This window comes from Balaenoptera acutorostrata, chromosome 5 (assembly GCF_949987535.1).
Source record: "Balaenoptera acutorostrata chromosome 5, mBalAcu1.1, whole genome shotgun sequence".
Taxonomy (NCBI): domain Eukaryota; kingdom Metazoa; phylum Chordata; class Mammalia; order Artiodactyla; family Balaenopteridae; genus Balaenoptera; species Balaenoptera acutorostrata.
In genome coordinates, this window is record NC_080068.1 from 67,975,838 (window position 1) to 67,999,511 (window position 23,674).

Consider the following 23,674-nt stretch of genomic DNA (forward strand, 5'->3'; position numbering starts at 1 on the left):
TTATCTGTAATATGTATGAGATCAGAATTCTTACAGCAAAATATACATATAAGTATGTTTTCAAAATATATCTACAATTAGGTTGATGTCAGTCTAAAAGTAAATTTTCCTGGTGACATTCACATCATCTGCTTGCATCAAATACAGTGTCAAAATGCAGCTTGGTGTTTTGGATGAAGTTTCATCCTTTGAAGTCAGGACTCCGATCTGTTCACCTTGCCTCTGGGCTTCTACCGTAAGGCCATAGTGGACATCTCAGTTGTTTTACCATCTCAGCATCCATATTTTGTTCTGGTAACAGCCTTGTGATTTTCTTTGGGGACAATGTCTCTTCTACTCTCGGTCCATTTCCAGAGGAGGTTATATATGAACCTAGGATTGGCTGATCAGAGCATTATGCTCCTCGGGCCATGGTGAGTGGTTCAAGGGCCGGCACATGATATTGTTAGAACCAACTGGACTCAATCCTTTTTTTTTTTTTTTAACTGTTGGAAAGCTAGTATCTGTATTTCTGTTGTGGTTGTTGGGGACATTGGATACAAGTCTGGAGTGGTAGGCAGCCATCGTAACACTATCAGGAAAGCCTTACTGATAATGGAGTGATCACAAAGAAAAGTAGGCTGAAATTTCATGAGATATCAAGTTCTGAAGATTCCAAATGATTTAGCAATGTGTGAAGTCAGTTACGCATGGACTTCAGTTTTGTGAACTCCTGAATTTTCCTTTTTGCTAAAGCCAATTTGAACTGGATGTTGTTTTCTGTAACGAATGGAGTCTTGATATAAAGGCACTTATCTTCCCCACTTTAACTGACTAAGCAATAAAAATGAAATCTTCTAAATGGTAAGTCCCACAAGAGCAGGGATATTGCCTGATTTCCGATCACCTAGGTCAGTGCCTGGCCCATAGGAGGTGCTCAACAAATGTTTGTTACAATAATTACAGTGATGAGGCCTATTAACCAGTTCTATTTTTAAAATATCCCTTTTTCTTATTATGGTAGTAAATGTTTGTTATAGAAACTTTATTTAAAAAGATAGAAAGAAATAACTATCACTTGTTACTTTACCCTTCAGAGATAAGCATGGTTAACTTTAGCCATGGTATATGGTATAGTTTTTCAATCATATATCATATATTTTTCAAAATGATATTGTATTTCATATATTGTTTTGCTCACAAATTTTCCAATTAATGTATAACAGACTAATTTCCAAGCCACTACATAATGTTTTGCAGCATACTTTTAAATGGCTACATAGTATTTCATTGTATGGATGAAGTAAAAGTTATTTAAGAAATCCCCAATTATGGACTTTTGCATTACTTCCAATTTTCAATAATATAAACAAAAATATTTACAAATCACAATTACTATTTCCTTAGCGTCATTTCCTAGAGATAGAATTATTGAACCAAAGAGTATGAACAATTTCAAGACTCTTGCCCAATGACTCTGCACTCTCACTAACCCGTGTATTAAAGAGTTTTTTAAATCTTTGAAAAATTGATAGGTAAGAAATATTATATATTTATTTATTTTGCCTTGTTGTTGGTAAGGTTTATATACATATATGTATATTTTTTGCTGCATGTAAAATAGGAGATTTTATTTTCTGAACATTTAGCAGTTTATTTCACATTCTACATGTAATCTTGTGTTACAGTCTGTAACGTCTGAGGAGGCATGCGTGCACGGTCCATTGCCAGGAAAAAAATACAGTCTTACTAGTAGCTGACTGCAAACATTCTCAGAGTCCAGATTATGATGCAAACTTTTTTTTTTCTTTTTTTTACTATTCTCATTGTGCTCTTCTGGCCTACCTGAGTCAGCTTTAGCCCCCTTTTCCCCTGGACATTCTCCTTTCCTCCCTTCTTCTTTTACTTATTCTTCTACCCACCCCCTGTGGTCAGAGCTGGGAAACCACTATTCCTGGGTCTCTTCTGGAAGGCAGTGAGGAATCAGAGTTGGTGGCAATGAGGTTTATATTTTTTTAAAATATTATAGGTCACTGGTACTTCTCCTTTTGTGAATTCTAGGACAGTTCTTTATTTAACCATCTGTTTCTTAATACATTTATTGTGTTTTACGTTCAAAGATGCTCCTGTAAGCCTGTGGCTTCCAGAATGCCTGTTTTCCCAATAGAGAGTGGATGTTTGGCTGTCCCATGAATAGCCATGTTAGCCTTTCAGAAAACCAATCACTGTGGACTTTGTCTTTTAGTTCCATGAACTGCAAAAACATTTTGGGTCCCACTGAGATGCTCATACTGACAGTTCTGCTTGATTTAATCACTTTAAAGGTCTCTTTGCTTATTCCAGACCATCAGTGTCAGTAGCGTCATCAGATGCTTCTATTTCTCTAGTTCAAACCATCATCCCCTTTCACCAGATTATTGCAATAGTCTCCCAAATGGTCGTTCTGCCTCCTTCTCCTCCCTGGTCCAATCTATCCCCTGCCTTCTCACCTGGAAAATAAGCAAATAATCAACCAATCAAAAACTCATAGCTTTCATGGCTTTACTGCTCATGAACCTTCAATGACTCCATATTGCTTCCTGAGTACAGCCCAAGCTTCTTGCGCTCAAGGCTTATTGTGCTAAAAGCCTTTCATGATTTGGTCCCAGCTCGCCTTTCCATTCTCATTCTGCATTACTCTCATCAATCACAAACCTTACCCATCAACCAATCTGAACTGTCTCTATGCTCTTTATTCACATTCTCTTCTCCTTGAATGCCCTTCCTCACCTCTGCTTGTCAAAATCATTGAAGATACAGTCCATGTGCCCCCTTACCCCTGCCACGAAGTCATCTTCACTCCCCCAGCTAGGAAAGTCTCTCCCTTTGTGCATCAAACACAAATTACATATAAATCTTAGAGAACTTACCTCCGCCTGTTGCCTCCTGTGGTTATTTTTATAGATGACTTGTCTTGCTTAATGAGAGGGAAAACACTCATCTAAATATATAACTATAGCTCCCAAAGGTTTTGGGGAAATATCAGTCAAAATAGTTAAGCCTATTTTTTTTCCCCCTTACATGGCGGATCTTGTCTCCCACATTTCCTGCTCCTGTGTGTCTGCATCCATCTTGACCTGGGCACTTGATTGTTTCTATAGCTCTGACTGTCCCTGATTTTAATCCTGAAATTTGCACAGAGTTTTCTGAAATGCACTTCAGGATTCCACTTTGTTTTTCTTCTGTGTTTAGGAGGCAGGGAGGCAGGGAGTTGGTAAACACAGCCTGGAGAGCTTCCCCAAACAGGCAGCTAGATACTTTGATCATGAGTTCTGTTAAGCGTCTTCCTTTCTGCTGCCTCATGAGGATCTATTTTCCAGGTCTGTTTGGAGGAAGCAGGAGTGGCCGCTCCCCCATGATCAGGGAGTCATGGGGCTGTTTAAGAGGGTGTTTGTTTCTTGTAAATTTAATTACTTACAGTCAGAATTCTACAATCTAGAACAGGAGTTACGCTCTCCCTTTTACACTCAGATTGGGTTGACTGGGCAGAGGGCCTAAGCGTCTCATCCATGGTGCCATATGGTTGTGAATCCCCTGACCGTCCTGATCTTAACATGATCACGATTTCGCTTCCCACTGTCCTGTTGGAAATCCTCTCTTAAGTCACATCAATTTTAAGATTGCTAAAATAAATACTCTTGGGGCTTCCCTGGTGGCGCAGTGGTTGAGAATCTGCCTGCTAATGCAGGGGACACGGGTTTGAGCCCTGGTCTGGGAAGATCCCACATGCCGCGGAGCAACTAGGCCCGTGAGCCACAACTACTGAGCCTGCGCGTCTGGAGCCTGTGCTCCGCAACAAGAGAGGCCGCGATAGTGAGAGGCCCGCGCACCGCGATGAAGAGTGGCCCCCGCTCGCCGCAACTAGAGAAAGCCCTTGCACAGAAACGAAGACCCAACACAGCCAAAAATAAATAAATTAATTAATTAAATAAATACTCTTAAAAACACCACACTATATTGACACAGTAAGAGAGTTAAAGACATCCCATTTCTCCAACCTTCCCCTCAACCCCCTTTTTGCTCGCCAAGGCTCACAACAACAAGGTATAGTGAGTGGTTGAAAACAAACTTAATTTCCCACGTGGTGTCGAATACATTTGGTTCTAGCAAGGGAAGGCTTCGCTTAAGCTGGGATGCAAGTCCTTGGCTTGCCAAGAGTCACCAGAGGCCACAGGGAGTGTGCTCAGGAGCCAGGCATAGGAGTCAGCCTCCAAGTGGAAAGTTCCACAGCCCATCAGCCCTCAGCAAGGAATCTCCGTTAGCTTTTGCTATCTGCTGCCCCCTGTCCCGGTCTTCTCCACACTCTCCACCACCTTCCTGACTCCTTCATTTCTGTCCAGCATTTCTTCTGGTATGTGGCAGCTGTGTCAGTGCCTGGCACTGGGATCCTGACCTGCAGAGGAAAACACAGAACCTCTTGGTCTGAGCATCACGCCAACTGGGCTTCAGGCCCAGGCAGAAGCTGGGGCAAGTGTTTACTAAGCACCTCCCGTTTGCTGGGCACTGAGCAGATTGGGCCAAGGGCAACCACAGCACAAGGTGGAGGCAAAAGGAGGGGAGAACAGCCTTCTTTCATTTAATATTTAAGGAGACCAGCCCTAAAGATGAGCCATCATCTTCACCGGGGGACGCCTTTCCGTCCTTTTGAGCAAAATGTGTATTGTCAGTTGAGCTCACCGATTTGCTCTCTCGTCTCTGAAAGGGCTGAGGCGAATGTTCCATCAGAAACCTCCAGTGTCTCACTCCATTGCTTGAGGAACTGCTGATGGTTCCCTGACTACATTATGTCATTCACTCGTTCATTCATTTTCACGTATCAATCTCTGTGCAAGACCCTGGGCTCACCACTGTGAAGGAAACACATGAAAATAATAAATTCCTGATGCCAGCTTTCAAGGAACTTCTAGAGTAGGAGCAAAGACAACCATTATACAACCAACCATTATAGAAATACATAGAAAATAAGTATTTATTAGTGGCATATAATACAGTGGGAACCCAGAAAAGGAATACTTCATTCTACTTGGGGATCTCTGTGGTGGTCTTACAGAGAGGTGAAACTTAACTTGAGTCTTAGAGGACGAGTTGGACTTCGGTAGATGAAGAATAGAGAAGGGCAGTCTAGGTTGAAGAAATGAAATGAACGTGATACTGAGGCTTGAAAATGAAGCATATTCAGCTAACGGTCAGTTGAGCTTGGAATATGGGGCAGATGGATAGAGTTAAGGTATTGAGGTAGGAAAAGAAGGCTGGTGTTGAACTTTGGAAGGTCTTGAATACTATACCAAGGACATCTGAACTTTTATTCTGCAGGTAAGAGAGAGCCGTTAAAGTTTTCTGAGGAGGACACCGACCTGAACTAAGTTGTGTTTTACAAACACTGTCCTGGCAGCAATGTAAAGGATGAGTCGAAGGGAAGAAGTCGAGGGCAGAGAAACCAGGTAAGGAGCTTATCCAAACAAGAGATAAGAAGAGCCTAAAAAAAAAAAAAAAAAAAAAAAAAAAAGAAGAGCCTAAACAAGGACAACAAAAGGGACTCGAGACTATTTTATTAACCTAATCTACTCAATTCTTCCCTTTAGTTTAAAAAAGGTTGATTACCAGAAACACTTGCAGAATGAGTGTCATAATATAATTTTTAAAAAAGCAGACAGAAAGAGGAAGGACCTTTCTAAATTCTGTGTTAGACTGTTACTATCCAGAAGCATTTATTGAACCCCTAGAGTTTGCCGGTCTGCCTGGGGGATACATGGGAGGAAAAAGACTTAAAAAGCCACAATTCATTTTGAAGAACCAGACATAGACTCATAGGCAAATAACCAAGGATATAAAACACTACATGCAATTAAGGGTTTAGATAATCAAATGCACCAGGAGCATGGTTTTCCTGCATCTATTTTTTATAAGAAGAATTCTGTTAACTTTATTCATTCTGATGGCATCAACAACTCCTGGCAGGAAGCCAGAGGCAGAAGAGGAGTTCGGATATTTTCTGGGGTCCTTGATTGGAAGATGAGAGTTTGCCACATCTAAAGCCTTAAGCCTTCGTTTGTTATAAAAAACTGAATATGGACACTCTTTAGTAATATATAATCTATTCAGTTAAATTCAGCTAACTTTCATGATGTAGCTATTATGTATAAGCCGCTGTTCAAGAGGACAAAGATGAACAAGGAATGATCTTGTCTTTGCCAACACACGGGAGAGCTGAGGTATGTTCTCCCACAACTGTATTTGATTCAAACAAAACCTTCTCATTGACATACTGCTGATGAGATAAAGACCGTGAGTGAGGGTCAAATGACATAATGTAGTGGGTTGTTTTCCTTGCCTTCTTTTTTCTTACGTTGTGAGAGAATTGGCTGAATTTTTGTTCTAATCACTCTGTAAAGTTGATTTAGTCACTGTTTATTTTCCTCATCTGAAATATGAGTCATAATTACAAATGTGAAAGTACTGAGTTCTGGGCCCTGGGTACTTCATTTTCTTTCCTTTCCCTGTTGGATCTGATTCCTCACCATCGGAACTTCACCTCTTTGTTAGATGAATTTATTATTTCTTCCATGGTCATTTCTTTTTCCCTTTTTCCTCCTTCAGTCCCTCTTTCTCCTCCCCTCGGATGCTGTCTTTTCCTCTCTTTTCGCCCTCAGTTGACTAGCTGCTTACCCTTTCCCCTGCTTCTTGATACCAAATGTCTGTCTCTTGGGACTCTGATAGAGAAATGAAGTTTCCATTTTAAGAGTACATTGTGTTTATTACATAAACTCTTAAGCTTTTGATTCTAAACTTAAAAACTGGCAAATTTAATGTTTCTTATTTATTTCAAAAAACAAGGAGGTACCTTTTACTTTATTTCGCTTTGTCATTTCTCCTTCTCCATGGAGAGGTGACCAAGGGTAAAAGGTCTGATAGGGATAAGAATTGCCCTTGTAAACTTTATAAATGGATTAATCTGTCTGATTATTGTTTCATGTAATTGTCTAGGCCAACTTTGACCAAGGTATCTCACTGTTCATTTTTAACTGTGCCAAAACTCAGTACTCACAGGCAGCCAGATTTCAGATCAGCTGTTCTGAGCAAAGCCAATCTCTAGAATAAATTTTGGAAGGCAATTCCAATGAAGTTGCTTTGCCTCTGCCTTCCAATGGCCCATGTTCTCTGATTTGGAGAGGGGAACTGATCTCAGGGGATTTAAAGGGAATCTCTGGAAGTCTATGTCTGTTTCTCTTGCTTTCCTTGGAGGATAGTAGCATTCATTTATTCACTCATAATGTGTGTCTACGTTCAGCCTGTGCCAGCTTCTGTGCTAAGTGCTTTATGTTGAACCCTATCTAATAGTATAATTATATTTTACAGATGAGGAAACTGAGGCTCAGAAAGAGTAGTGTTACCATGAGCAGTTCTCTGAGATTTAGGCCCAACTCTCTGTGACTTCCATGCCTCCTCCCATTTTTTGAACAATTACCATGTCCTAGCCTCCATGCTAGGTATGTTTGTGCTTAATTTACATTAAATTCTACAACCAGCAGAAATAAAGATTATTAACCCATTTTACAGTTGAGGACCCTGGAATAATAGCTTGAACTTAAGTATCGAAGAGAATAGTTTTGAGATGGAGTGGAAGGTAAGACTAGTAAGGCAGATCAGGGGCCAAGTTATGGACTTTGAATACTAAGTGAAATACTAAGACTTTATCTAAGAGGTAATTGTGAACCCAGGACTTTTTTGTTTTTATTTTTTAGCTTTATTCCCATATGAGAAATCATATTCCCCAGCCTTTAAAGTTTAAAAATTATTAAAAAAATAAGTGAGTATGTGAGGTTGGCTATTTCTTGAAAAACTTCCAGTTTTTCACAGAAAGGAAACTTGTTAAATTAAGGGCACCACTAAATTTTAATATGTATAAAACCTGAAAGACATTATTTTGTTGGGATTTATAAATGGAATAAATGAGAAGCTGGCTGTATGGATTGGTGAAGATTAAAGTCACAGCAAAAAACAAATTGTCAGGAAAAATCAAAAGGAATACTCAGCTGATATAAAAGTAAAATAAATCTGCTCCACTTAAGGAGGTTTCACTAGAACCAGGGTCAAGGATATCTACAAAGTCAGAGTTGAGAAATGATGGAGAAGTCTAATATGATTGGGATTTTACTCTAATCTGAAGACATTCTCATTAATTGGACACCATGGGTTCCAAATTCATGGAAGTTTACTTTTGTATCTATGAAAAAAAGGATTGCCAAATAATTTAATAGTCTAAACAAGATGCCATGAAGATATTTAAAGTGCTTGAGAGTACAAATCATAATTAAGCACCTTCAAGTGTTTCAGAAAAACATTTTATATACAATTTATATACTACAGACAAATTATTTTTATTATCTGCTAAAATAGTTTCCTAAGGCCATCTTCTAAGCCTCATTTTAATTAATTAATTAATTAATTAATTATTTAACATCTTTATTGGAGTATAATTGCTTTACGGTGTTGTGTTAGTTTCTGCTGTATAACAAAGTGAATCAGCTGTGTGTATACATATATCCCCATATCACCTCCCTCTTGCATCTCCCTCCCACCCTCCTTATCCCACCCCTCTAGGTGTTCGCAAAACACCTAGCTGATCTCCCTGTGCCATGCAGCTTAAGCCTCATTTTAATTAGTTTGTCTTTAGTATTTATTTTGAAGGTAAATGTAGATATATAAAATCTTTAAAAATATTAATTAGTACAAAGCAGAAGCTTTTTATTCTTCAAAATATATGTATACTTTTAGCGTATTATATCAAATAAATCAGGTGGGTTTCAAAAATGCAAGATAGGTTATATGAGCCAAGCACATTCATTTGAATAAACTGGCAGAGCCATTACTTAATTTTAGACTTGCAACCTACTGATTAGAACTAGAAACTTCCTTTTGCTAATGGTATTTAGAATATTTTGGAAGATAAAGGGTCAGAATCTTATTTCATTAAGCTTGTTGTACACAATTACATATTACATATGAAAATAGTTATTTTTGACATAGAACTAGGGAATATTGTGATCCAGGCTGAAAATATCATAAAGAATGGTACAGTATAGGCAGCTTACTTTTTTTTTTTTCACACACACACACTGTATTTTATTTTTACAAGAGATAAATAAACTGACACCAAGCATTGTAAATGGATGACCACAACAAAAGCAACAATGATTGCAATTACCAAACACGAAACACACTCATACTATGTCATAATATTGACATTCAGTCCAGTAATCCTCCACTGTAACACCTCCTTTACTTTGCAGTGAAAATTGATTTGTATATTTTTAGGCAGCTTACTTTGATCTTCATTTTTTTTCCTTTGTAAAACTTTATATATGTAAGATGGAAAGGAGATCTGAAGCTATTATCCTAAATAAATAAAAGCCCTTCATTTTGCATTATCTTCAATTATTTTTGTATTTTAGGTAGAAGAAGTTTTTATTTTTTGCCTATAATTTCCAGATATTTATGTAAATTTTCAGTTCATATTTCATGGATACTTACTTATTGTCTTTTCATTTTGAAGCTGTTCTCAGACTAGCTCTGGTATTCTCAAGAGTAAAGAACATGTATTTTACATACTTTGTATTTCCCCAAGTGCCTGGTACAGTGTTCTGCACATGCTAAAACCTTAAAAAGGGTTTTTTAAAAAAATTTATTTATTTAATTTATTTATTTTTGGCTGTGTTGGGTCTTTGTTGCTGTGCACGGGCTTTCTCTAGTTGCAGCGAGCAGGGGCTACTCTTTGTTGAGGTGCACAGGCTTCTCATTGCGGTGGCTTCTCTTGTTGTGGAGCACAGGCTCTAGGCGCAGAGGCTTCAGTAGCTGTGGCACGTGGGTTCAGTAGTTGTGGCTTGTGGGCTCTAGAGCACAGGCTCAGTAGTTGTGGCGCACGGGCTTAGTTGCTCCGTGGCATGTGGGATCTTCCTGGACCAGGGCTTGAATCCGTGTCCCCTGCATTGGCAGGCAGATTCTTAACCACTGCGCCACCAGGGAAGCCCAATAAAGGGTTTTAAGTGATGGTGGTATTACGATTGATAGTGATGATGATGATGATGATGATGGTGGTGGTGGTGGTGATAACAGATGGTGCTACACTGGGCGCGTAGCAATCTCAAAATACCAAAAGCATAACGAAGTCCCATTGCAACATGAAGCCAGCCAGTGGACTACTTTAAAATGGTTACACCTTAAATATATTTAGAAAGCACACTCTATTTTTTTTTTTTTTTAAGTATAGCGTATATGTCAAGAGCGTAGACCCTGAGTTGCACTGCCTGAGTTAAAGTCCTCGCTACTCTACTTATTGGCTCTGTAACTTTGTGTAACTTCCTTAATTGCTCTGTGCCTCAGTTTCCTCATCTATAAAATGAGGATAGTAATAGTATTTATTTTTTAGGGTAGTTATAAGGATTAAATGTTGGAAGGTGGAATATTGTATAAAGGATTTAGAAGAGTGCCTGCTATATAGTAAACACTTGGTAAGTGGTAGTTATTATTATTAAATAAAGTCTTAAAATAAAAAGATACATGTTCATTATAGAAAATTTAGGAAGTACAAAAGCAGAAAGAAGAAAAATTACCCAGTGTCCCATCCCCTAGAGCAACAATTTATTAATATTTTGATATATTTATTTTTATTGTATGTCAAGTTAAGCAACTTAGCGGTATAGTCTTAGAATAGATAAGGTATCGGTTGACATTACTGGTGACAAAATTAGGTGAATTTTAGGTAAAAATACTGCGCAGCCATTATAAAAATGAAATGTGAAGACTGTGGAAACATACGAAAATGTTTAGCATAATGTTAAGTGGAAAAAGACGAATGTAAAATTAACGTGCACATGCAGTATATTCAATTTTGTAAAATTAAATATGCAAAGTAAAATTTGTATTAGTGGTGTAGGATTATGTGTAATTTATTATAATCATCATTACTAGACTTAATGCTGCTATTGTTTTTAACATTTCTATGTCAAATTTATTTTTAAAAATATGGTGCCTGGTAGAATTGTAATTATTCCATGGCTGAGTCATTGGATGACAGTGTGAACTCTGCTGTCTCCTTGTATCTTGGACCTAGAAGGGATAATGTAAAGGGGGTACTTGCTTGGTACAGGGTGGTACTCACAAGAGACCAACATGTTGGGTTGAATAGTTATATATCCTGAGGTTGTTCAGATCAACATCAGTTAGATGTGGTGTCCTGGCAATGTGGGGACAAGCATTCCAAAGCAGGAAAGCGTGTGTGTGTGTGCGCGCGTGTGTGTGTGCGTGTGTGTGTGTGTGTGTATGTTGGGAAGGAGGGAGAGGAAAAGATAGAGGTAGGTGCAAAAGTAAGAGGTGAAGGAAGTGATATCTAAGGTAAAAGAGGTTAAAGAGGGGAAGGTTCCTTGGGTTGGAATTTGTAGGAAACATTCAGACAACTGTGAATTACATATCTTGTTTTAAATGATAATTAAAGCACCTTAATATCTGTATTTCCTTTGCCACTATGTTTTGATATTTAAATAAAAAGGCGTTGTAAAAGAAGTTGGAGATTATATGCCATCTCTATTGGGAGTCCTGAGGGGGAAGTGGCATAACGACTTGTCAAGGGGAAGTGGGTGGGACATTTGTAAAACCTACAAAAATGTCACAGGACAAATAACTTTATTTAAACTGCCTGAGGTTTTCCTAAAGAAGTAGCCAGATTATTACACTGTGCATCCTGCTCTGCCCATGGTAACTTGACCCCTGGCCCAGGGTAAATAACAGTGTTTGCCAGGTTTCAGTGAATTCTAGTAGCTGTCATTTTACTGTGATTTTGAAAGGGGGCAGCGAGAGGTGAAGCCTGGTGAAAAGCCTCAGGGTGTTCAGAAATACTTATTTGTTGGACTCATTTTAGAAGCATCTCTTAAGATAGACGAATGAGGTGCCTCTATTGCACAGAATGTCTGCCTGCTGCCAGATCAGAATTTTTCCCATGAAACCTCTCCTATTGAATAGGATAGCAATAAGCGACTAACTCAGACACACCGAGTTTCTCTCAATTAAAAAAAAAACCCTGGAACTTCCCTGGTCATCCATTGGGTAAGACTCCTCGCTCCCGATGCAGGGGGCCCGGGTTCCATCCCTGGTGGGAGAACTAGATCCTGCATGCATGCCGTAACTAAGAAGCCCGCATGCTGCAACTAAGACCTGGCACAGCCTAAATAAATAAATAAATAGCGTTTAAATAATGCTTAAAAAAGAGAAAATCCTTATTTAAAGTCAAAAGAACATTTTAATTTTACTTCTTGAGGTGAAGGAAAATAATAGCAACATATATCTTCCATTTTGCATAGTTTTATGAAGCTTTATCTTTAGGAGTTTTGTTTTACTTCTAGCTCGGGGAGGGTTACAGTTTCAGGTTTACAGAGGGCTTCTTTTGGATGTGGTTGCTGAAACTGTCTGGAACCAATGTTTTGTTAAAAGTGACATCAAAATGCAGAAAGTAGTCCCTGTGAGAAGGAGTAGAAAGTGGCTCCTGCCATGACACTCACAGAGATATAAGAGCAGTGAAAAATTTGAGACTCAGAAGCAAAAACAGGAAGGACAAGAAATTCACTTTCAGGGAGAGCTGGAGGACTTCCTACCGTAATCCTATCTTCTCTCCATGTGTTTGTGTAACTAATACCCGCCATCTGCGCAAACAGATCAAGGGATGTGCACCTTTTGGGGGTGTTTCTCTGGGAGGCCTTTTCTATCTCTGGGTTGAGGTGGAGGACTTCAGCACTAATTAATTCCACCTTAAAAGCAGGATGGATAGTTAATGAGTACGGTTTCCTTAGCATATTTCAGAATGAATCTGCACAAAGTTACAGGGAAAAAGAGAGTTGAACACTGGAGGTTTTCTAGCCTATTAAATTTTCCAGCAGTTTAATCATGGACAAAATACATATCAGCATGTTTAAAACCCAGTAATACCAGGCAGATAGATGCAAGTGGGCTTTTGGGCAACTCTGTGGGGACTGGGGGATGTTGGGAACTGATTTGAATATTCCACCTTGCTTTGGGTGACTGAGGTGTTGACAGCGCTAGGATAGGCATGTGTCACTCCTGCGCTGGGTCCAGAAGGGTGGTAAACATAAGATTCCTAAGCCCTCCTCCCCCACCATGCTGTATGAATGCATTTAATTTTTTATTGTATGTAATATAAATATTTAATTATAACTATAAGCTATATATTGAACATGTTGGAGCCTATGTTCAAGGAGCCCAAGGTAACTGGAGAATAGACACATAAAGAACTAACCATAAGATAGTGTGACTATTGGAATAATTCAGAGATGTAGAAAGTTTTAAGTACAAACACTTTGGAAAACTGTTTACCAGCGCATGCTCAAGTAAAACACACACACACACACACACACACACACACACACACACACACATATATATGGATATATTGCTATGACCTAGCAATTCTACTTCTGAGTATATACCCAACAGAAGTAGTGCATAAGTCCACAAAAAAGATATGTACAATAATTTTCATGACAGCTTTAATTATAACAGCCCCCAAATTGAAGCACCCCAAATATCCATTCACAGAATGGATAAATAAAATGTGGTACGTTCATAAAATAGAATACCACATAGAAGAGTGCATACTGTGTGATTCCATTTATATACCACTTGTAGACAGGCAGATTAATCTAGTGTGACAGATATTAGAATAGTGGTTACCTTTGGGTGGCAAAGTATTGACTGGGAGGGGGTACAAGAGAACTTTGAGGAGCTGCTGGAATGTTTGATATCTTGATCTGGGTGGTGGCTACAGGTTGTACACATATGTAAAAATTAATCAAGCAGTACCCTTAAGATTTGTGCCCTTTGCTGTATGTAAGTTAAATCTCAATAAAATAATTTTATACAATGATTATGTTAAAACCAAAAGAGAGTGGTATGGAAACGTTGATGAGGGAACCATTGATTTTTCCTGGGAGAATGAGATGCACACGTGAGGGACATTTGGCCTGTTGTGTTGAGGGTGTTTGCCCCTTCTGGTCAAGGTTTCAAGGATTTGGACGTGAGTCAAGAGGCAGCGTTCGTAGTCCAGAGAGAAAAGGTGATTGGGGCCAAAAGTAGGGCACTGGGAATGGAGGGAGGCAGAGGTGAGGACATTTCAGAGGAAGTATGAGATAGGGTCTCAAGTGACTAAAACTGCGTGTGTGCATGAAGAGCGTGGGGGAGATGGTAAAGGAGAGGGTAAAGACAAGAATGGATCAATGTGTTCTCCTTTGGGTGCCTCGGTTGCTGATGCCATTGCAAATGGAGAAGGTTGGAGAAAAAACACATTTGGAAATATCTTAAATCATATGAACAGTTGGTTTGACTTGGCCCCAGTCAGAACCAGCATTTGACTTAATTAACAGCACCTGCTATATGACTTGAACTTTGCTCCTTTTTTCTTCTACAAATAGATCTCAAAGCATGGATCACTTATACTATGCCTGTGTGATGTAGATCTTATGTAGATCCTTTTCGTTTGAAAATGTTTAATCATGATGATACTTACATATCGGTATATTTTGGCACATTCAACACTTAACTCTCTTCTATTTCTAAACTGAGGTTTATTCTGGAGTATTGTTAAATCTTGTGAAGAAATGCTAACACTACTTTTTTAAGCTGTGGGTGCACTACTATACCAAGTCCAGAAGGCTAGGTACAGCACTATATATGTGGAAGCATGGATAGCTTCTCTCATTATTGTTACATTTGCTAGGAGGCATTGTAACTCATCTTACTGTTTCTGCTCATTTTGAGTTCTTATAGTTGAGAGCTATGTTGATTTAGGGTGGTGTTCACCCAGAGGAGTTTGGGGCCCAGCAAAAGACTTCTGCAGATGGAAGGTGTATAGCTTATCTTCTGCTTGTTTACTGCCAGTTGACAAAACTCTCTTCCCTTTTGTTTAAAGCCTAATAAATGTGTTTTGAGTATACATTTCCTTTTCATTTCCTCAGTATTAAAACTGAGTGGGTGTTATCTGGCTGTCAGGGAGAGTTGCAGTGGATTGCAGGTGCTGTCTGCGCTCTACCTAGCAGCCCAGGTCTGCAGATGAATAAGCCATCTTGTTTCCTGGGCTGGGTCAAAGTCACTGATATGGATCCTGCCACTGCTTTTCCTGCTCTGGGGCAGGGTAAGAATGGCTGACAGAGAGCTTCCTGTTTCCTGTTTGCCTCTGGGAGAGCACAATTCGAAATGGCCCGGTTCTCTGCCTTTGGAAAGGCGATTGTCCTCTGCTCTTAATCACCCCTCCTGGGAAGTCACCTGCGGATTCTTCGGAGGGCCCAGCCTTCTAGAGATAACACTGTTGTTAAGAATTCCTCACTCTGCTGTTAGAGGAAAAAATGAAAATGGTAAAATTGCTGATGAATTACAGCTAATTTGAGGAAGACGTTCTGGAATGAAGATATTATTAACTAATCCTTTGAATATTTCTGTATTTTATTCATTTTGGATATATAAGAAATTATGTCTTTAATCTGGAAATTCTTAGAATAAACTTTTGATTTACATTTTATTTTATTTTATTTTTAATTAAAACACATTTTTTTGGCCGTGCTGCATGTGGGATCTTAGTTCCCTGACCAGGGATTGAACCCGCACCGCCCCCCTGCAGTGGAAGTGCGGAATCCTAACCACTGGACCGCCAGGGAAGTCCCTTGATTTACCTTTTTAAAAGTAAAAAAAAATTATTTTTCTAGGTCAGTCTGTTAAATTTATGAATTGGAACAGATTAATTTTATGCCTCATGAAATGAATGAGGGTTTTCAGTTAGGTACATTATTTCTTTTTTGTGAAATGTGTAGGAGGGCCACCAAATTCATATTTGGAGACAGAAATTTACCTGTATGTGACCCTTTGCCTGAGATTCCAGGTTCTCCATGCTGAGTCCATCCATGTTCTTATGCTCTAGGAATCCTCTGTCCCCGTGAAGTCTGTCTACTCACAAGACCTCTGCACCTGCTTTGCCTTTCCCCAGACGCTCTGACAGTGTCTCTCAAAGTGGTTTAGTGTGCATCAGAATCACCTGGAGGGCTTGCTCCAGCCAGATTGCTGGGCCTCACCAGAGTTTCTGATTCAGTAGGTCTGGGCTGAGGGCTGAGAATTTGCATTTCTAACAAATTACCAGGTGATGCTGATGCCGCTGATTCAAGGCCACTGCGTTAGACCTTTGCTGAAACATCCGTGGTTGGTAGAATAATGGACCTCCGAATATGTCCACATCCCAATCCCCAGAACCTGTGAATATGTTAACTTACATGAAAAAAGGGGCATTGCAGCTGTGGTTAAGTTAAGGATCTTAAGATAGGGAGATGATCCTGGATTATCCATCTGTACCCAGTGTCATCACAATGGTCCTTATAAGAGGGAAGCAAGAGGATCAAAGGCAGGAAAAGGAGAAGTGATGAAAGAAGCAGAAGTTCAAGGGATGTACTTTGAAGATGAAGGAAGGAAGGGACCACAAACCAAGGAACTCAGGTGAACTTTAGAAGATGGAAAAGGCAAGGAAACATTCTTTCCTGGAGCCTCTAGAAAGAACAGCACTCTGCCAAAATAATGATTTTAGCCCTGGAAGGCTCATTTCAGACTTCTGACCTCAGAACTGTAATAAATTTGTGTTGTTTTAATCCGCTAGGTTTGTGGTCCTTGGTTTCAGCCGCAATTAGAGACTAATAAATACAGCATCCTACCCCAGATAGCAGGCTACCTAAATTCTATCCACTTTGGCTCAAATGTTAACAGAAGTCTACCTCAACCTGCATCTTCATGATGTTTTCACTCAATGATTTCAGTTCAGAATTTTCTATCCTCCTGTGACCAGTTGTATAGATTTAAAAGATCTCATTTATTTAACAGTTTGCTGTGTTGCAGACCTCCAGCTGAGGCTGACAGTGAAAAGTTAAGGCCAGCATTCCTACCCTTAAGGCGCTCCTAATCTATCAGGGGAGACAGACATAACATGACCACCTTAATCATATATATCACATACACGATTGTGTTACATAACTAATGTGATTTATGTGTGTATCACATATCACATATCTAAAGTAAATGTATACTGCCTTAGAGTATGATCCTTCATTTACATATCTTTCTACATAGAGATTGTAAACTTCTGGCAGGAAGGGACAATTTCCTTTTTTTTTTTTATTGGAGTATAGTTGCTTTACAATATTGTGTTAGTTTATACTGTACAGCAAAGTGAATCAGCTATACGTATATATATATCCCCTCCTTTTTGGATTTCCTTCTCATTTAAGTCACCATAGAGCGTTGAGTAGAGCTCCCTGTGCTATACAGTAGGTTCTCATTAGTTATCTATTTTATACATAGTGTCAATAGTGTATGTATGTCAATCCCAATCTGCCAATTCATCCCACCCCCCTTTTCCCCTTGGTATCCATATGTTTGTTCTCTACATCTGTGTCTCTATTTCTTCTTTGTAAATAAGATCGTCTATACCAAGTTTTTCAGATTGCACATGTATGCATTAATATACGATATTTGTTTTTCTCTTTCTGACTTACTTCACTCTGTGTGACAGTCTCTAGATCCATCCATGAGGAAGAGACAATTTCTTATACTGCTTATTTCCTCAGTAATGGGTCTTTTTTTTTTTTGAGCTATGTTCATAACTTTTAAAAGCCTGATAGAAAAAATATGCTTTTCTTATATTAGGATTACATGAATCATCATTTCAGAATTATATTTTATTTAGTAAAGTCTTTTTAAAAGTTTGAGTCCATAGTGGATAAGGGGAGAGAGATAGAGAGGAATCTTTTTTTTTCGAACCAACAAATGTACTTCATCATGAAAAGAGCATTGAACAGGAGTTAAAAAGCCAGAGATCCTGTTTTGGGACAAATAAGTCTTCTGCAAAATGAATGAGTCTAATTAGACGATCTCTGAATTTCTTTCAGATCTAAAGTTCTGTGGTCTGTAATCTTTTCTCACAACCCAAAAAGCACAATGCCTTGCATGTGAGAAGGACTAGATAAATGAAGTAATCTGAGTGCTATTTTAGAAGTAACAGAATGTTTTATATTTCACACATTGCTAAAGTATATGCATCTCTGTTTCTAGAACAAAGTGGGGTTCTCAGACTCAATGAAAGTTCAGACTTAGGATAAAATGACTTATTCGAAAATTAATTCAGATGAGTTAATGTACCATACCAACTTAGCATATATGTAATACCTCTTGTTCTCTGTTAACTCAAAAAATGTCACAGTGTTCTAAAACACCTTGCAGCATGAGGGAAAGGCTGTTTAGCACAAAGTGAGGTGGAGATTTGGCAATCAGTGGGTCAATTTGACAAATGTAGGTTATGAGAGATTATGATTCATTCTAGGGAAATTATTCAAAATTCATCAATCAGGATGCTTCTGGTAAACTGATTAATTATTCAGCTGACAACAATTAGAAATGATGGATAAAATTTAAAAAAAATAAATATTTGAAGACATCTGAGAGTTACCAAGACAGAGGTTGAGGGACCAAGATGCTGGAAAGAAGAGAAACACAATAATGAACCCAACTTTTGTTGCCAGTTTCTCTCTTAAGGCATTGGGTAATTCATGAATGGAAGATGAAACATGAAAAAGCTGAACAGAAAATGGTGGCTAAGAGGCTGAGTTTCTACCAGTGTTATAGCTGGAGAAACAATATTGGAATCTAGGGCCTACCAAGAAGGTGGGACTCTTGAAACAAAATATTCCAGGTTTTCGTTTGGAATCCCCAAAAGATTGCATCCTAGGAGTAAGGATGAAGTAGAAATAGACAACCTTCACAAAAAACAAAATCCTTTATCACACCAGCTCAGTTGGATTAAGGTGATCTGTTCTTACTCTGAATACCTGCCAGAAGCAAAAGTAAATCATCTCTGGAGGACTGTAATATCACACAGAGCCTCAAATTATCTCCATAGGTTTTTATCCCCAATGTCTGGCAATTTACCAGGCATGCTAGCAAACAAAACAAAATGATCAAAAATCAAGAGGAAAAAACTCCAGACAATAAATGTAGACCAACAAAATATCCTGATATTTGAGGTAGCAGATAAAGGGTTTAAAATGATATGTTCAAGAGATAAGATGACAAGGTGGAAAATTTCCATAGAGAACTGGAAAGCATGAAATAAAGCTAAACAGTACTTTTACAACTGAAAATTTCAATAATTGAAATTAAGAATTCAATAGATAGAGTTAAAAAGCACATTAGAGCAAAACAAACAAACAAAACCAAAAAAGATAGAAGAAAATATTTGGACTGAGGAATCAAGAGAAGAACTTACAAAATTGAATGTAAGAGAGACAGGGACGTAATGTAAAGAGGTAACACGTGTATGATTGGACTGTCAGGAGAGGAAAGAGAGAATAGAGCAAACTCAGTATTTAAATAATGATCAGAGTTCCCTGAAACTGATGGAAGATGTCAAGCCACTGATACAGAAGTGCTATGGATCCCAAGCAGGATAAATATAGAGTCACTCTGGGGCCTAGATTATCTAGAACTAGTTACTTTGGCAGACTGCTGGTTCTCCCAACTAAAATAGTACAGTTTCCACCTGAGATGTAAGCAGAAGATATTGATTAGGATTGCCAGGAAAATTCCTTAAGAGAAATAGAAACTGTCACACTCCCTTTGTCCTCGCCCATTTCCTCCTTCCTGCTTCTTAGAATGAGGCATGATGGCTGAGTTTCAGCAGCTATATTGGTGCATTATGCCAAGGTAGTAGTTAATTTTCTGTGTCAACATTTTGTGTATCAGATTGCTCCTTTTTCTCCTAAGTTTTATGTTTTACATTTCAGTCTATGATCCATTTTGAGTTGTTTTTTGATATCAGGTATGAGACTTAGGTTAAGATTTTTTTTTCTTTTCTCTTTCCCTTCCCTTCCCTTCCCTTGGGATGTCTAATTTATCCAGCATCTTGAAAAGGCTATCTTTCCTCCATTGAACTTTTTGCAGCTTTGTTAAAAACCAGTTGGGCGTATTCGTGTGGATTTATTTCTGAGTTCTCTGTTCTGTTACATTGATCTATATGTCTGTCCCTGTGCCAATACCTCACAGTCTTTATTACTATAGCTATATCATGTCTTGAAATTGAGTAGACTAAACCTCCCACTTTATTCTTCTTTTTAAAAATTGTTTTAACTATTCTAGTTCCTTTGCCTTTCCATATAGATTTTAAAATAATCTGTATTTACAAAACAATCTTGCTGGGATTTTGCTAGGAATTTCGTTAAGCCAGTATATCAATTTGGAAAAAATTGACATCTTGACTATAGTGGTTTCCCAATCCATGAGCATGGTATGTCTTTCTGTCTATTTAGATCTTTAATTTCTTTCATCAGTGTTGTGTAGTTTTCATGATGGAAGTTTTGTACATGTTTTGTTATATATATATATATATATATATATATTTTTTTTTTTAATGAGGATCTTGAATCAGATGCGTATGTTTGATTGATTGATTGATTGATTTTGGCTGTGTTGGGTCTTCGTTTCTGTGCAAGGGCTTTCTCCAGTTGTGGCAAGCGGGGGCCACTCTTCATCGCGATGCGCGGGCCTCTCACCGTCGCGGCCTCTCTCGTTGCGGAGCACAGGCTCCAGATGCGCAGGCTCAGCAGTTGTGGCTCACGGGCCCAGCCACTCTGCGGCATGTGGGATCTTCCCAGGCCAGGGCTCGAACCCGTGTCCCCTGCATTAGCAGGCAGATTCTCAACCACTGCGCCACCAGGGAAGCCCTGTTTTGTTATATTTATACCTAAGCATTTCATTTTATTTGAGTGATTGTACATGGAACGATATTTTTAACATTTTAGTGTGTTTATTGCTAGTATATAGAAGTAAGATTGAGTTTAGTTTGCTTATATTGTATTCTGTGACCTTGCTGAACTCACTTATTAGGTCTGGGATATTTTTTGTAAACTTCTTGGGATTTTTCTATGTTGACAATTATGTCATATGAAAATAGGAACAGTTTTATTTCTTCCTTTATGGTGTGTATGTCCTTTATTTCCTTTTCATGCCTTACTGCACTGGCTAGAACTTCCAACACTATGTTGAATAAGAGTGCTAAGAGGGGACATCCTACCTCGTTTCTGATCTTAGAGGAAAAGCATTGTCTTTCCATTAAGTATAATGTTAGTTGCAAGTTTTGATAGATGCTTTTTATCAAGCTGAGGAATTTCCTCTCTATTATTTTTCTGAGAGTGTTTAACATGTACTGAATTTTGTCAAATGCTTTTTTGTATTGATTGATATGATCATGTGATTTTTCTTCCTTAGCCTGTTAATATGGTAGATTACATTGATGAATTTTCAAGTATTGAACTGGCTTTCATCCCTTGAATAAACCCCACTTGGACATGATGTATAATTCTTCGTATATATTGTTGAATTCTATTTGCTAATATTTTGTTAATGATGTTTGCTTTTATTCATGAAGGATAGTGGTCTGTAGTTTTCTTTTACTGTCTTTTTCTCATTTTGATATCAGAGTAATGCTAGCTTTATAAAATGAATTGGGAGGAATTTCCTTCTTTTCTATTTCCTAGGAAGAGGTTTTATAGAATTGGTATTAATTACTCTTTAAATGTTTGATAGAATTCTCTACCAGTGAAACCATCTGGGCCTGGAGATTTCTTTGTTGGGAGTTTTTAAATTGTGAACTCAGTTTCCTTAATAGTTATATGGATACTATTCCAATTATCTCTTTCATGTTGTATGAATTGTGGTAGTTTGTGTTTTTCAAGGAGTTGGTCTATTTTGTCTAGGTGGTTAAACGTGTGTAGGGTTTTTTGTAGTCTTCCCTTATTCTCCTTTCGATGTCTGCAAAGTTTGTAGTGATATCCCTTTATCATTTCTGATACTTATATTGGCATTTTTTGTCTTCTGTCTTTTTTCTTTGTTAGTTTTCTAGAGGTTTGTCAATTTTACTGATCTTTTCAAAGCATTAGCTCTCTGTTTTGTTGTTTTTCTCTACTGTATTTTCCATTTTTAATTTCATTGACTTCTACTCTTATCTTTATTATTTCCTTCCTTCCTCTCAATCTGCCTTCTTCTCTTCACCTTTCAGAGTCTTTTAATATTTGTTTTATATATAATGTCTGGGTTTTTAGATATAGTTAATGGGAGGAGTAGGGAAAAGTATCTCTACTCCATCTTCCCAGACTGTACATTTTGCTTTGTGTGGATAATGTCCTTGGATTTTACTGACCTTAGGTCAGGTTCAACCTTATTCTTTTCTGTGTTATGGGACAACCTTTGAGATATGGGTATGTTAGGAAATAGTTTTTTGTGATGATTTTTCATTCTTGTTGTGATGGATGTTCAGTGTAATTATTGAAAGTAGATAAGACATAAGTTAGGGCAGGGGTGGTCTAATATTTACAGTAGATCTAAAACTTTTCCTACACTTCTGCTAGTTGGCTGCTGCCATCAGGACTTCTCCCACATAGCTGACTTCTTGGTGGGGAGGGGAAGGAGCAGTTGGCTCAGAAACCTTGTTGTCAACTTCTTTCCTCCCTCCCTCTTCCTTTGCTTCAAAATGGTCTCAAATCTGGAAAGAGAGAAGAAACACCATTTCATGATAGTGATAGCAAAAATCATGCTTGGCTTTGTAGTATTTATATATAAAAATAGTGTATACACACACACACACACACACACACACACACACACACTTCAACAAACAGTTTAATTGTGCTCATATTAACTGTGGGTCCATTTCGTACTACAATGGTTCTTACTTTTTGGTTTCCCTTTATCATTCTGACGTGAAAATCATGTTGAAGGGGAAATTGTTTTTGCATATAATGAGTATAACTTGCATCCTAGGGGCCTTGAAATGCGGTTTACTAAACTAGATACAAAAGACAACAGTCTAAACATAGATTTCTTCATAGTCAAGCTCTTCCTGTGAAGGTTTAAAAAAAAAAAAACACCTAGGGAATTGTCACACTTCCCATTGTTATTCACATGCTTGTTTGGGATCTGATGGTGGCAGCTGCCAGAGGCCTGACATTTCAGCAGGGAGAGAAACAGGACGAAAGAGTCAGAAATCTCTGGGTCTGAGCAACACTTTCAAATTCACTGTAGCCCCTAGGCATTCTGGAAAATGTGGTAACGGTTGTAGAATTCGGATAGATGATTCCTATATTAAAACAAATTCAATTACCTAACAACATGTTTGAACACTACGGAATACAGAATTAAAATTCCACCAAATCCTATCCGTTGCTTTAAATTCTGCTCCTTAAATGGCTTGCCAGCCAAGTCTACAGATACTGTTTATCAAGAAAGGACAAAGTGCTGGGCACTATACTTGGGGGCTGTTGGGGATACAAAGATGAACAAGCCCTAGTTCTTGAATCTGAGTAAATCATCTAGAGGGGAAATAAAAATGTATACAAGTGACTGCTATAATGTGCTTGAGATGAGGCTTCATGAAGGAGTTGCCATTTGAACAGAATCTTGAAGGATTGTTTGGTGGCTGCAAGCACCAGAGATGGACTATGGCTAATTGAAAGGGGAAGGGGGGAAGGAAAAGAGGGGAATCTATTGGGGACTGTGGGAGTAGCTCCTGAATTAA

The 23,674-nt window shown here is 38.4% G+C and overlaps 1 protein-coding gene across 5 annotated transcripts in view; it reads left to right on the forward strand.

Annotated features, from left to right (window-relative positions):
• Positions 1-23,674, forward strand: part of KDR (kinase insert domain receptor) — a 200,754-nt gene that overhangs the window by 72,350 nt on the left and 104,730 nt on the right. For all 5 annotated transcript variants that reach the window (XM_057547058.1, XM_057547059.1, XM_057547060.1 and 2 more), the window contains exon 3: positions 5,332-5,459. The gene's annotated coding sequence lies outside the window, so the exon portion shown is untranslated. The remainder of the gene's footprint in view (positions 1-5,331; positions 5,460-23,674) is intronic.